Below are 16,709 nucleotides of genomic sequence, written 5' to 3'. Positions count from 1 at the left end.
GAAAGCACTAATTCACTCGAAGCAAAAAAAAAAATCGGGAGATTCGCTTACGAATATGAAAACTTTTGCGGGGGCGTTGCAAGCATGACACAACCCAACCGCAAAGTACAGACTGGACAAGATGAATTGATGATATGTCGTTGGGACGTTTGAAAAGCTACCCGTGTGCTGTCCACGGTCGTTTGAAAGTGAAAATTTCTATCCAACTCCAAACACAACAGGAATTGCTGTGGCATGGAAAGTTCAAAGTATGTTGAAAGTGAGTAGAGCAGCACTTGGACGCTAGACCAGTATCACATGAATAAAGTCACTCATTTCCCCATCAATTCTTTGGCATTTAGGGCAAATACTTACAGAACCAACGAAGCACTCAAATATTTACAGGACCACAGATTTTCCTGGAAAATGTTTGACTAATTTGTTTGCTCTCATAATAATAATATGTACTGTGCTCCTTTGATGGTAAACTGAGCTCATCATAACTATATTTTCCTACCTTCCTTCTTAGGTGTATTAGCCTTGCGTCCGGTGTTAAGTATTCTTTCAGGTCTTTTGGATATGTATCGAGGTTTTATTGCTCTCTCCACAGAACCTACAGATAATATACGTAACTTCCCCAGGCGGGGATCTGTCCCCTTGACCGTGACTCTTGCATTCACTTCCTTAGCTTTGAGGGACTCGTCGGTATCCTATGCTGCTGTTGTTTTTCTAAGCAGTAGCTGCTATACTCAACCAATCTTCCCTGTCCTTCTATCGTGTTTCAAAAAATGTCAGTCTTGCTTCGGTTTAGGTAGCTACCCGCTTTGTTGATACTGTCAGACATTCTGAAAATTGATCCCTTCATCAGCATCTGTACGTCAAAGTGGAGAAGAATCAATCCCAGAAGAACCTCCGGTGATCACAGTGGGCATGTTCTCATAATCCCAGTGATAGATACACAAACAAGCCTTGGATTTATAAATGGTCCGCTGGGTTTGACGAAGGACTCCTGGACATTGAACCTTCTTCAATGAATATGCAATTCAACAGGCAAATGAATATACCCAACACTTCCGATAACATCTACTTTAAATCAATGATATTAGTCGCCAGAAAGCACGACATAGGAGGCACAATATGTAGGGTTCTGCAATCTTCGCAGGAATGCAGGCTATCTCAAGCACGCCGATATGTTGAGGCTCTGTTCGCAGCCATATGCGCAGGACTGGGCATAGAGGAGCACTATCATGTATGTTGGAGTAACTAGCACACTTAAATCGTGAAAATTTCCATAAATGAGAGGTGGTACAAACTTTGAGTCTAGTAGAAGGCGAGACATATATCTGAACGAGATCACCAAAAGGAAATCACGGGCCACAAGCCCCTTACTTTCGCGCTTAGACAAAAGCTCGACAAAGCATCCTCTCGCCAACTTCGGCACTTGAGTTATATAAGCCAGTTTTCTTCTAATATTCAACACGTGTCTGGAAAAGATAATATTGTTGCAGACGCTTTGTCCCGAATCTGACCGTCCCCGCCGCGGTCGATTATACGGCAATCGCCGAGGCACAAGAAGACGGCGCAGAGCTTCAAAGCCTGAAGGCAAACTCTAAATACAAATTCAAGGAGTATCATATGCGTATTTACCCAGCGAGACCTCAGATAAGGGACCCAGGCCATTCATTCCGGCCTATTTTCGCAGGGAAATATTTCATGCAATACACGCTTTTACGCACCCAGGCATCAGGACGATGAACCGGTTAGTCACCGAAAAATACTTCTGGTCCTCCATGAACAAGGACGTCAGAGAAGGTCAACAAGCGCGTTCGAAAGGAAGTAGATGTATTCTCTAGCTTTACCAAGCCTTTCCACACCATCGACCCTTTGCGAGACTCGCACGGATTCAAGTATTGCCTCACAATCATCGATAGGTTTACGTGGTGGCTTGAAGCAATACCTCTGTCTGACATAACGGCACAATCATGTGCGCGTGGTTTGGTGTTCCAACCGTAATCATCACGGGCCAGGGAATGCAATTCGAATCTACTCTTTTCACGGAGTTAGAGAAGGTTTCTTGGCTTTAAACGGCATATCACTACTGCATACCATCCACAGTCTAATGGTATGCTGGAATGTTGACATCGGACCCTGAAGGCTGCGTTTATGATTCACGTCATGGTCGCGGTCCTTGTCTTTCATCCTCCTCGACCTCCACACAACCCAACGAGAAGAATTCAGCCCCCGCGGTTTCAGCTGGGGGCGGCACATAGGAGGAGCGAACCTGAGCGCCATTGTAATTCGGCTCCGTCGCTACATTCAATGGCCGTAGAAATAGCTGGCGCCCTGACACGAGATTGTGGTGACAAATGTCAAGAATGACATTTATCAACTCTCTTGTCTCGTCCGCCGACCAGCAAAGTTCCCGACAAGACTGTCGGCCCGTTGGCAGCATTTAGAAAAATAAAAGTGCAGTTTGTTTTTGTAAAGAACCTCGTTAAGTATTGTGGAAGAGGCTTGATTTTTATTTATTGGGGAAACGGTCCCTAACATTTCAACTATTCGAATTCGAAAAGGGATTTGGTGGAGAATATCTCTACACTACGGGTGGCGCGAAAGACACACCCACCCTTGCACTGGAAAAGCTTCTTCAAGTGCCATTCTACAACGTCGCATTGAACATTCATATTCTTTCGGAAAGTTCTGGGATATTAGAAGATATCGCAACACCTTAAACCAAATGGTATGGGAGTATGGGAATGCAAGTAAAACTCAATACTCTAGCTGTCAACAACGAAAGAATGTTGAAAAATTGTCACAAAAGGGTTTCCAAAAACTAATAGTGGAAACGTAGTTTAAACCTAGAATCAATAAAGCCGCAGTCGTGAGAACACATTTCTTCACACGATGGGGATCAAGACTTAACATCAGACTTTGCAAAGAAGAAGGTAACCTTCCATATCTTATTGGACTGCTTCGCGATCTTGTGGTGAAAACCTATACACCTGGGTAGGACCAAACTCTGAAGAAGGGCCTGATCAGATGCACCTAGTGGAATATTTTGTCAGACTTGCGGCTAGGACTGGACTTTAAATATAAACAAATTTTAATAGAAAATACAATAAGGTACCAGACTGCAGTGGGGGGTGACATAACCCATTTTTACATGAAGTACCTCGGTCTATCCACAAGAAACGCATACCCGAAAAATGGGTGTAGTTCAAAAGAGTAATACGCTGTAAATAGCAGGGTCACACGAAATGGTTGTTGGAAGTACCTGATTTGCGCGGAAAACGGTCCACAAACATACGTGGGCCTATCCAGACGGGACTACTTTCAACCAAATTGACCATGTGTTGATCGAACGCTTATCACAGACTTCACAGACGGAAAAAGGAACAGCGAATCAATGCCTGACGATTGGCAACGAGGCATTATCTGTCTCATACATAAAAAGGGAGATATCACACAGTGCAGCAATTATAGAGGTATCACGTTGCTGAATACCATCTATAAGATAATTTTCGCTATCTTGCTAGGCCGGATAGCCCCATACGCCCAGAACGGCAAGCGATGGAAAAACTGTTGGAATATAACAGTTGCACCATCTATTCATCGACTTTAAAGCCGCCTATGATAGCATAGCCAGGGTAAAACTGTACACGGCCATGAGAGAATTCGGTATCCCGACGAAACTAATAAGACTGACTAGGCCGACCCTGACCAATGTGCGAGGCCCGATAAAAGCAGCAGGATCACTCTCAACACCATTCGACATCAACAACGGTCTACGACAAGGCGATGCCCTCTCATGCGTCCTCTTTAACCTGGCCCTCGAGAAAGTGATCCGTGATGCTGAGGTAAATGCAAGAGGTACGATCCTATTTTAAGTCCACCCAACTACTGGCCTATGTTGACGATATCGACATCATGGGAAGAACCACCCGAGACCTACAAACTGCCTTCATCCAGATCGAGCAGGCGGCTTATGGCGCGAGATCTTGGGCTGCACATCAATGAAGGCAAGACAAAATATATGGTGGCAACGTCAGCACCGAAGACGAATCAACCAACAACATCAAACCGCACTGGTCAAGCAGGAAGAATAAGGATAGGAGAATACAACTTTGAGACGGTTGACAATTTCTCCTATCTAGGGTCGAAAATCACAACCGATAACAGCTACGATGATGAAATCCGCGCACAGTTGTTATCAGCCAACAGAGCCTATTTCAGCTTACAAAGACTGTTCCGCTCGAAACGTCTCACCATAGGGTCAAAGCTCTTACTGTAGAATGATCTTGCCAGTCCTTATGCATTCCTCGGAAACTTGGGTTCTTAGCAAGAAAAATTGCGAACTCTTGGCCGCGTTCGAAAGAAGAATCCTCCGAAGGATTTTTGGTCCCCTACATGAGGATGGACGATTCCGTAGCCTACACAATGACGAAATCTATGAGTGATACCATGACCGTCCGGTTGTGGATAAAATCCGACTCAATAGGTTACGGTGGGCGGGTCACTTAATCCGTATAGATGAGGATGATCCCACCCGGAAAGTTTATAAGGGCAATCTCTATGGTAGAAAAAGAAGACGAGGCAGACCCTGACTAAGATGGACGCCAGACAGCTTTTAGGGATGTCGAATTGGTGGACCTCGACGCAAAACCGGGATGTCTGGAGTTCCTTATTAAGGCAGGCCTAGACCGGATACCGGTTGTTGCGCCGTTGATGATGATGAATACGCTGTAAATGGGGATCTACGATATACATATTTATATGTATTTCTGCTGGTCGCCAGCGTAGGTTACTAATGTTCTTTAAATGTTGGGAAAACTGATATGGCTATTACTAATTAGGAAACATTTTTCTGCACATATTCCACCTACACGCGAAATTATTAGATTCCAGAATGATCACATCCTCTAAGACGAAAAATCGTTTCTGAGATCAAGTCACGTTTACGGTTGCATCTACATATTATCATAATAAAGAATGGATTCCAAAACAACAAACTTTTAATTTCATGTAGTGTATCATGCTGCACCGTTCTGCGCTAGCCAATGAGCATTGCAAGTTTGCAAAATGTGCAATGTTGCATTCTGGTTGCATTGCTCGTGCTTAGAACAACGTTCGCGTCGAGAGCTGAATGTTTCGCGAACGTTCACTTTGCTCGTCATTCCTAGATAGATAGACTGTACGTGTCAGAGGGAAAATGGTTGTTCAAGTTCATCGACCCGGACACAATCTATTCACGATGTTATGAGCTTCCCCCCGAAGATCGGGGGCGCACTGTTGAGAAGGGGGCAAGGCGGCTGGCCATTTGAAAGTGCATTGCACTGGAGAAGTGCAATGTAAAATAAAGAGCTCTCTCGCTGCGATGCACTGCAAGTCAATGCACTTTCGCCTATGCACTAAACACTAAACGTTCAATGCATCAACTTGTTGATATGTTTATTCGCTTATTTCCATTAGAGCTGCTAAGTTTTCTGGAAAGTTTCATTGATTCCAAAACAAGTGCACACGAAACTTTAGGAATAATAAAAAGCCCATTCCAAGAAGGGTGAATAGGAGCAGCCAAAATCGGGGTGGTGACTCAAGCGAATATTATGAACGGATAAACGCTCCTTGTGAAAAGTTCAACGCTCTTCCAGGCAACGTGACTCCTGTGATAAGAAGCCAAATAACTTCTTACAGGATCGGCCCAGCTGGGACTGTTCGAAGGGGAAGTCAATGACATTATCTTCCTCATTCGACATTTGTCTGTATTTTCTCACCCCCCAATGCTGGCTTGAATGTCGATTAGGTCATGCCCAGGTCGTATCGCAATGAAAAGTGGGAAATATGTTCCGATGACCCTAAATTGGGTTTTCTCTTTATTTGCCACCCAAGGCAAACTAGTGCGCGCACATTGGAGCACGAACATTCAAAATGGGTCAATAAATTCTGTATATTCATGGCGTGCATGAATTCGAAGGAAGTTCATTGTGAGGGGGACGTTCTACTGAAGTGAATTGATGGGACAGATTTTGTCTGGGTTAATTAGAAACAGTCGAATCACATCGCGAAAACTGTCGTTTGCTAGTCGATGTGTCAAAAGAGAACTATGTGGTTTGTAGTTGGTAATGAGTGGAAGTTTGCAAACAATCTTATTACTTGAAGGCGGCTCTGATTTTTCAATATAAATAGATTGACTCAGAGGCATAAAAAATTCTAATATTATAAATCGAATAAGGTCTTATTGTGGGATAGGGATGCGATCCTGAAAAATGAAATATTCTAAACAAAGGTCTATGGAAGTTTAGATGATAAAACTAGGGAACGAGGGAAAAATGTCATTAGCCATAGTTCCAATAATTATAAGCCGGTCCCAAGCCCGGTTGTGAAAGGATGAGGGAAGGATGGCTGTACGCCATCGCAGCATCTCAGAGGGTAGGTGAGGAAAGTGCAGGAACTTTGCAGTCTTGCAGATTACTCACTAAGGAAGCTATCTCAACACCTGACAGCTAGGGATAAAATGCACCACCAAAAATGAGAAGGAGAAATTTAAGGTCCGGTACGGATAACCGGCGGGAGTCGTCTGACTTGGTGACTGGGTCGGGCTCTCGTAATGGAAAGCACGGCGTCGAAACCGCTAGTCGTGGGGCGGTTCGACGTCTAGACGCCACGACGACCAGGAGCACGGCTCTGCCTGCTTCAGTTGTTTCGCCACAATCTGTGGCGACCACTTCCACAGGTTCGCGTAGGAAGCGGATGAAATGGACTGAAGAAATGAACCTCTTCATCATCCGCTCCTACTATGAAATAACGGCGGGGGCAGGTACAACATCTTACCGCCCCTTGTTGCACCAGAGATTCTTCGAGCGTTTCCCGCAATTCGCGCACGTGACTGTGCAGCGAGTCGCAGACCAGTACCGCTTTATTACTCGCAGCGACACAATCCCGGCCACCATCAGGGAGCGTGTTCGACTTGAAGTCATCGGGGAAACTGGTGACCGAGAGTCGATGGGGGCAGAGGCGGCGGCATCAACAGCACCACGCCGCACTGCAGGTAACAGTTTCAGTACTCGCCGAAGCACTCTTCTCCACCGTCCAGCTGAGATATCCGCTGAGGTTCGGGACGAATTCCAAAGAGCGTGTATAGAATTCTCGGATATGGATCCTTTGCATAAACCAGGTATTCCCAGGCTCTATGCATCTCCAGCAACTCCGGGAATTCTATCTCAAATCAATGATGAGATTGCATCTCGACTGTGTGCTGATACGTCGCTGCTGCAACTACAATCACTTGTGTATTGTGGTGTAGTTGTGGCTATCAGATTGCACGGTCAGAAGATTCGCTTTCGTGAGTGAGTGAGTGAGTGAGTGACCAAAGAGATCCACCATGGAAAATTCGTCTGGAACGTCGGCGGGACACACTAAGGCAGGACACTGCTAGACTGATTCAGATCAGCACTGAAATGCCAGTAGACGGGTGAGAAATAAAGTGCAGAGGCATTACCGGAACTATGCCATCCCCAGTGAGACACCCGTAGTTGAAATTCTGGACACACTAAAACAGAAACTTTCTGTCATATGCAGTCGGTTACGACGATATGGCGAAAGTCATTCCAGACGTGTCCAGAATGCAACATACGCGAAGAACCAGCGGACTTTTTTCAGATCAGTCAACGAATCCCAACAGAGCGTCCAGACAATACAGTTTTCGGTGACAGAAGCGAACGAGTATTGGGGTGGACTTTGGGGGTTACCTGCCCAGCATGTTGAGCATGCTGAGTGGATCACCGCCGAAGGCATCCGCCATTCCAATACACCTGGCATGAATTTTGCGAATGTTACCGAAGAGGAAGTTCGACGAGCCATAAACAGCTCGAAGAACTGGAGGGGCCCAGGTCTGGATCGGGTGCAGAATTTCTGGTATAAGAAATTTACCAGCATACACAGTTGGTTGGCACGCAGTATAAATGAGACCATAAGTCGGCCATAGGAATTTCCGCCTTTTCTCACTGCGGGGAGTACCTATCACACACCCGGAAAGTCTATAAGGGCAATATCTATGGTAGAAAAAGAAGACGAGGCAGACCCTGCCTAAGATGGAGCGATGGCGTAGGTCAGGACGCCAGACAGCTTTTAGGGATATCGAATTGGTGGACCTCGGCGCAAAACCGGGATGTCTGGAGTTCCTTATTAAGGCAGGCCTAGACCGGATACCGGTTGTTGCGCCGTTGATGATGATGATGATGGATATAGCCGTGAGGCCTTGAGATCATCATCGGGCGTATCAAGCCACCGTTGTTTTGGCCGGACTTTTAGTTCTGGTGGCAAAATTTAAAAAACATTATTTTGAATAGCTCGAAAGGTTTTATATGGTTGGCATTTACCCTTGGCGGGATATAGCGCGTCAACCACAGCTAAGTGTATTCGCGATTACCTACTTTCAGCTTTCCAGAACTTCTCAGAATCGAAATCTTGTAGTCAGACCTCTGCCAGAAACCGACTCTCAGGTCGAAAGAGCGCACCTTCCGGCAGCCGTCAGAGACAACCCGACCCCGGATTCCCGTCTGCAACCACTTGGCTTTCCAGAGTATAAAGTGCATTTTCATAAGTGTGTGGCGAGAGGAAGAGGAGTACCCACCCTCCAGAATCCTCCGATCTTATTTTGCTTATTTCCCGGTTAAGTTGGAGAAGGCGCCCATTCTGATCACCCTCGCTGCAGATTTCGGGATTAACAAAAACAAGAATTAGCGAAATCTGGACGGAGGTTGGATGAGTGGATCAGCTGGAGACGTGGGTGAAAAGCCATCTCCGACATAGCCGAATTTAAGTTTTTGATGAGTCGAGTTTGGGACGCAGTGCAGGGAAAAAGAAAGAAAGCGTAATTGTATGTGAGTTCTATGATTAATTACTCGGTTTGACATTGGAGTTAAAGAAATAAGTTGGTACCTCAGTGTAATGTACTATTAGAAGTGTAATTTAATAGCTTAAACGCCCTCGTATATTTTTCGAACAAGCCATCATTTTTCCGTACTTCCCATTTTCAAGGTTTTAATAAGTCAGTCGAACGTCCAATGGGATGAGCCCTTCCATTTGCTTCTGTGATATCTGTAGAAATAATTAATTCAAATAACGTGCCAGAGACACAGGAAGCCTCCATATTCACCTCTGCACCAAGAAAGTGCAAAACTCTTGCAAGTCAACAGTGCAAGCTGCAAACAACATATTCTCTTATCAAGAGGTAGGAAACATATGGAGACATGATTTCTATAAATTCATAAAACACTTATCGTGTGATTCGATTTATATACAGTATCGCTTCTTAATACATTGGTGTAAAGTGCACATTATCTTAAAATAAACGTTGTACTGAGGGGGATTTTGTTGCATCATCACAGCCGCGCCACGTCGTGTTGTGCCACATTGAAACTGAAAAAGATCTTGACCTCGTTGATTCTGATTCGCTGGAAACGTTTCCACAATCTTTTAAGGCCAACAAACTAACACACAACATACCAATCTCACTAGCATAGGATCGACTCATGGCCATTTTAGTGTTAATTTTTGATTTTTTTCTCATACAGATGGTTTTTGAACCTTGGAAATTATAGAGTATATCTCTACACGAGTGTTACGAGGGCGGTGGGCAATTTTAGTTTTTTTGCTATTTTATTAGAAGTTTATATTCTATTGATCTTCGGTTCAAGGTTGTTTTATGCATCCAATCTTAGGCTGTGAGGATGATGGCGAGGACCTACCAACCCCCTACCCTTGATGCCAGGGTAGCAAATTGCATCCTATAAAAAGATTTTTTTCAATTCGTAATAAAAGGTGTGATCGAAAGTCTTCCTTTTCCCGCTAAACACAGGTTTTGGGAGAATCAAAAGAATCAGGCATGCAACAAGACCTTCGAGCTCTTATCATTATGCAATAGAAGCGTTTTTCCGTGATTCCTTATCATTTTATAAGAATATGCAATATGACCATGAGTTCACCTATTGTGTGGAGCTTTCTGCTATCGTAGCATATTCTCCCCAGAATAGATGTATATTCATGCACACTACCAGCTATTTATTTACCAATAAAAACTAAGTGTGCATATTTAAATATGACGTTGAGAAAATACTATCGCTAAATAAATCGAGAAACAATAAAAAGATTGTTACACTGCTAGCGTGCTCTAAGTTCGGAGAACAGCCTTGGAAAGCAGCTGAATGTTTCAAAGCTGATGCAGAAGTAGCTCGCAATTAACCCCGAGTTGGGAAATTTATTTCAGATCTCCTTCGGAGAGGGTGGAGGCTCACAACATATTCTTTCGATTGAACATAAATTTGTGGACATACTAAGACAACTGTCACTTGATGACTGCCGTCCTTCATTTCATAGAATGCAGTCATTAGAGAGAAGGATCTGCGAATTATCTGGGAGACTGATACTAGGACACGGTCCCAGTGAAATCAGAGAACCAAGCTGTTATCAAATTCTATATTGTCTTTCAGTTTATGGTCCCCAATAGTCCATGTTGAATGAAATAATAATAAGTGTAGCAAACTCATCAACAACTGCATAAGCAACGAGTGGTAGACAAAAATGCATGTGCATAATCATAATTATCATTCCTCCTCATATGCAACCTCTAAGTCTTTGCATCTCCGTCTCCTGCAACTAAGGGTTAATTTCTGTTGTCGGTCTATTTAAGTACTATCGGAAGCAACCGATGCAGACTCAATCGTCGAACACGTAATAAGCAAACTATAAGCGAATGCCGACTGCTATGAGTTTCTGTACTATAATGGTGGATTCTTAGCTTTCTTGCTAGCCGGCTAAAGCTTGTCAGTCGTGTTTACGGCTCAGCAATACACATTTACGTAATGAGAGGAAAACTTCTCGAAATAGGTTAAGGAAGGGTTTCAATATTAGAAGCAGTACTGGCTGCGATGACATCGCAGCCTGTGTCCATTTCGGTCAGAGATGTCCAAGACCTCTTTGAATATTTATTTAGATCAAATGCAATCGATTTTTGATATTGTGATCTATTAAAATTGATCTGATATGGCTGCAGTGATCGAACGAACCTTCGTGATATGTAAACCGCATACTTTAAATAAAAAATTATTTTTTTCTTATCGACCCACTCTGAATCAGCAGAGGAGAGAAAAATGAGGAATTAACTTGCAATTCATTTTCAGCGGATTGTATAAACATTTACCGGAGGTGACCTCAGGCTGCCCTTGCAGCTCTTGGGTAGCTGCTAGCTATAGAATATGTCGCCGTAGATGTTGTCTACGGAAAACGAGGCGTCTTCTCGCAACAACAGCCGGTATGGGATCGACCTCGACAGAATGAAATTCGATTAGCACACTTTGTTATTTACTTCATGGACGAAATTGTTTATGTAGAGCCCTCGATATGTAAATAGTTTCAATAAAAAGGTCGAGCTATGTAAAATGGGCCGCTGGTGTGTTCCAGAATTGTGGAAGTATTATTGCATGCTTATATTTTCAACTCTAAGTACGGATACTTGATATATAACGAAATAGAGCTATGAACGAAGCGCCTTACTTGCTAAATATATCACCTGAAATTGAGTAACTTGGGTCCGATTGTAATTAAAATATGCAGAGCTCTAGGGCAAACCGTGTCAAAAAGCACAATGGAATTAATGGAATTATTCCGACTAACAACTAGAAGATAGTAGAAACTATAAGATCTAATTTTGTATCCTTCATCCATACTAAGAGAAACTTACAGATCTCCCTCGACGATTACCTACCTTGTCGTGATGAGGGAGCTCAGTAAGGAAGATCCTCCAGGAAACGGGAGGTGACACCTGAAGCCAAGCGCGGTAATCAAAACCCTAAGCCAAGGTGTGACTACCGTGCCGAGGGATGAATGGTCACAGGGGTTAAGCAAACACAGTTAAACTTCGATCGTGGCGATTCAACCCCGAGTGAAGGGGCAACCCTGAGCTCATCGATGGAGAATCTGAGTCTAGACTCAGATTCCCCACTTATTCAAGTGGGAACCAATTCAATTGGGACCCATTCCTTAACGGACGAGCCGAAGCAGGCCCCTTCTGTCAGTACTCCTGCCAAGGTTGAGGATAAAGAAGCATTCGGGGCACCTGCGGCTAAGGGGAAACCGAAGCGGCAGCGGGCCTCGGACGATCCTAACTCTTCGACACAAAAGGCAGCAAAGAGGGCTCGCCCGGCAACGGCTAGGCCTTCATTTGCAGTCAAGGCTATCGAAGCCGATGGATGGGTCCTGTATGACGACTCTAATCCATCCGGCTACGATACTGAGCAGTGCGAACAGCTTAGGAGGAAACTCCTCCTACCTGTAAGGACTGCGTCCGCGCAAGGCATTAAGTTTTGCTTTGAGTTGGTAGGTGTATACCGTAAAATTTTACGGCTGAACTTTGTCGACGAAGACACGAACGAGTGGCTCAAGCAGTACTGCTCCTCCCTAAACGATGTGTGGGAGGGTGGGCGACTAACCTTGAAAAGGGTCTCTGAGCTTCCATCGATCAAAAAGTGCTTACTCTGGCTTTCAGAAGAAGAGCGAAATGGTGTCCGGGTTCTGGAACAACTTGGTGTACAGAACAACCTTAACACTTCCACCTGGTTGCTGCTAGGCAGTAAAACAGGAGAGAGAACCGATAGGCTGGGAACTTTTCTCACTATCGGCGTTCCCGAACCTGATGTTAAGAAGGTTCGGGAAAAATCGGGTTGCCGGCTCTACTATGGACTGGGGACCGTCACGTTACAGGTGTCGGCTCCTAAAACCATTGAAGGGGACATGCAGCCCCCGGCATCTACATCTGAAACGTAGATGAGGTGCCATATTTCCCAAGTAAATTTGCAGCATTGTAAAGCGGCGACTGCACTTATCAGTCGTCGGATCAATAGATGCAAGACATTTATATACCTCATACAAGAACCGTGGGTTGTTGGTGGGGCAATCAGGGGCCTAAACTTCCAACATGCTGACCTATTGTATGCCAATGGAAGCGATCGACCTCGCACCTGCATGGTAGTCTCCAAAGACTTCCAGGCTAACCTGGTTAACGACCCATGTGATGGCGACACCCCATCGGCTAAGCTAACCATAAAAAGTCAACAGGGAGATAAAGAGATACTATGGTGCTCTGTATATTTCCCCTACGACGCAGAAGACGTTCCCAGTGGAACATTAATCAGAGCTATCCAATATGCCAAAAGTAGAGGCATGGGGGTAATAGCAGGATGTGATGTCAACGCTCACCACATATGCTGGGGAAGTTCGAACATCAATGCAAGAGGATCGAGACTACTGGAGTATCTAGTAGGAACCGATTTGCAGATCCTAAATGTGGGTAATGAACCCACTTTCTTCAACGCGGTCAGGCGAGAGGTCATCGACATCACGGTGGCATCTCCTGACATCGCGGGTCTGATCGGAGAGTGGAGAGTATCAAACGATATCACACTCTCGGATCACAGACGCATTGATTTCGTTATGGGCATGGATCCACCTCCACCCAGTCCATTTCGGAATCCGAGGAAGACAGATTGGGTAATGTATCAAACAGAATTGAGCGCCCGAGTCACGATCCCTGAGAAGCGCATCAAATCCATTGCTGGAATTGAGAAGACAACCCAGATGATCACAACTAGCATGAGAGAAGCTTTCGAAGAAAGCTGTCCACTCAAGATGCCAAAGAAGGGTAAAACACCATGGTGGAACTCGGATTTGGCAAAACAGAGGAGAACGACAAGGATGCTCCTTAATCGTGCTCTGAAGGGTGAATCAAGCACTAGCTGGAATCGCTATAAAGAGGCACAGACGGCTCTAAAGAAGAACATAAGATCGACTAAACGATAATCTTGGAGACGCTTTTGCGAAAAGACTAACTCTTTTGAGGCAACCTCAAAACTGAAGCGGATTCTGGTCAAAGAACGTAGCCAGAAACTAGGTTATTTACGTTTACAGAATGGGAAGTACACAGAAAGCGATGAAGAAACGGCAAATCATTTGCTTGAAGTACACTTCCCAGCCAGCATCCAAAATCTAATCTCGGGGCCAACAGGTGGATACAGCCCTCAACCGAGAGACTGGAATCTGGCATGCAAAGTAGTATCACTGGAGCGAGTGAAATGGGCATTTAACTCGTTCCATAGATACAAGTCTGCAGGTCCGGATGGCATCATCCCTGCGCTAGTAATAGAAGGAATGGATGCCCTGGGTCTACACATTCGGAATATATATCGTGCATGACTAGCACACGCTTATATTCCAATTAAATGGCGGGATGTGAAGGTGTTGTTCATTCCCAAACCAGGAAAACCCACCTACACAGAGGCAAAGACTTTCGACCGATCAACCTAACGTCCTTTCTGCTAAAAGGACTAGAAAGACTAGTAGATCGGTTCATAAGGGATACACACATTCCTAAATGGCCACTTCACCATAGGCAACACGCCTACCAGAAAGGCAAATCCACGGAGACAGCACTCCAGGAACTTACGGCAAAAATTGAAAAGGCGATGTCCGAAAAAGAATACGCCTTAGGCGCATTCATGGACATCGAAGGTGCCTTCAATTATGCCTCATTTGCGGCAATTTGTGATGCGGCAAGACAACATGGAATCGAACCGCGGCTAATCAGTTGGATCCTTCACATGCTAGAGTGGAGAAAAATCCACATATCTGTCGACCAGAAGTCTATTGAAGCAGGATGTCTCAGGGGCTGCCCATAGGGAGGGATTCTCTCTCCACTGTTATGGCTCTTGGTGATGGATACCCTGCTGTGGCTCCTGGAGGACAAAAAAGTCTTCGCGCAAGCATTTGCGGACGACCTAGCCGCAATAATTATCGGCAAGTTTGCGGATACAGTATGCGACCGCTTGAATGCAACTCTGCATGTAATCCACAGCTGGTGCCTCCGCAATGGACTTACGGTGAACGCTAGGAAGACTGGACTAGTTATGTTCACTAGGAACGTCAGGTGGGGCAGCTATACGCTACCCACCTTAGTAGGGGCGGAAATCCAGCTGGCACAAACAGTCAAGTACTTAGGAGTACATTTCGACTCCAAGTTAACGTGGAAGCATCATATCCAGGAACAATATCAGAAATCCTGCAGATTGCTCTGGTGCTGTAGGAATGCGATAGGTAAGACCTGGGGACTTTCATCCAAACGGATATACTGAATGTATACATCCATAATAAAACCCATTTTGATGTATACATGCATCGTTTGGTGGCCAAGACTGAACTTCGTTAACAGCAGGAAGCTGCTAACGCAGATTCAGAGACTTGGTTGCCTAAGTATTACTGGAGCAATGAGTACTGCGCCGACTGCGGGACTTGAAGCCTAAATTTACCACCCATTCACTTGGAGGTGAAACGGAAAGCGGTCGACGACGCATATAGGCTCGATACCATTGGGACGTGGAAAGGCGGCCAATCCAACGGGCATGCGTCTATCTGGAAATTCCTTGAAAAACATCCGGTAGCCCTGATGCCGACCGATCATATGGTTTCCAGATTCGTCTTTGAAAAAACATACACTGTCGTAATCACCGAAAGAGAAGAATGGTCGACAAGTGGCCATGGGTCTTTTCAGATTACAGACCTAATAATCTTCACTGACGGGTCAGTCACGGAGGATGGATCGGGTGCAGGTGTGTTCTCGGAGAATCCGATTATAGAACTGGCCCGACCCCTCGGAAAAATGACGGAGATATATGCCATTTCATTGGCAGCAGAAGAATGTCTGCGACAAAAATGGAGGGGTCGCACCATTCGAATCTGTTCCGATAGTCGGGCGGCATTATCAGCACTAAATGGCAACAACATATCAAGCCAGTTGGTTTGGAGTTGTCATCAGGTGCTGCTGAAACTTGGCCGACTGAACGAAACATTCCTGATGTGGGTGCCGGGGCACTCTAACATCGTCGGTAATGAGGAGGCTGATAGACTGGCTCACCGAGGGTCTGGATCCACAATGGTGGGGCCAGAACCAGCTCTTGGAATCCGACCATCTACTGTCCAGTCTACTCTGAAGGGTGAAATTGCAAGGATTCACGCAGCCGAGTGGAGGAATTTGGACTCTTGTCGGCAAGCGAAAATCCTTGTGAAGGAGCCTAGGGCCACTAGAGCGGCATTTTTGTTGTCCCTTAAGAAGTGGGACATGAAAACCCTAGTAGGGCTTTTGACGGGACACTGCCCTTTAAACTACCATATGGAAAAGATTGGGGTAGTGGTTTCGGCTGTGTGCAGTTAATGTGAGGAGGAGGAGACAGCCCTGCACTTTTTATGCAGCTGCCCGGCATCCTCAGATCTCAGACGAAGACACCTTGGCAAGGTTTTCTTCAATGAAGAATCTGCACTCTCTGCCTCTTGGGAATGTTCTCAGATTCGCTAAAGCCTGCGAACACCGTAGGCGGGAAGCCATTGAATAGGCAACTTACGGGGATAGTACAATGGGTCTAATAATGGCCTGAGTGCTCGGAGCTGCGGCTCCCCCCAGTTAACTAAACTAAATAACTATCAGTGATTGAAATTTGCAAATTGGAAAAAAAAAGTTTATTTCCTTTCGACGCGACACGGCGAATTTGTCCAGTCATCCATTGGATTGCCGCCCCTCGATTTGTAAGTGAAATTCCATATGTTGCTAATGAATCAACGCTTAAAAGGAAAAGGACAAATGACGATTTAGTCCAGACCTTTGCCCTGGGAGTAACGATAGCGAAAGCGGC

General features: G+C 45.2%; 1 protein-coding gene across 2 annotated transcripts in view; it reads right to left on the bottom strand.

Annotated features, from left to right (window-relative positions):
* Positions 1-16,709, bottom strand: part of LOC119648227 — a 51,212-nt gene that overhangs the window by 33,157 nt on the left and 1,346 nt on the right. The gene's annotated exons all lie outside the window — the stretch shown is intronic.

Source organism: Hermetia illucens, chromosome 2 (genome assembly GCF_905115235.1).
Source record: "Hermetia illucens chromosome 2, iHerIll2.2.curated.20191125, whole genome shotgun sequence".
NCBI classification, from domain to species: Eukaryota; Metazoa; Arthropoda; class Insecta; order Diptera; family Stratiomyidae; genus Hermetia; species Hermetia illucens.
The sequence above is the reverse complement of the archived record's forward strand: the minus strand, read 5'-3'. Positions and strand labels throughout refer to the sequence as shown.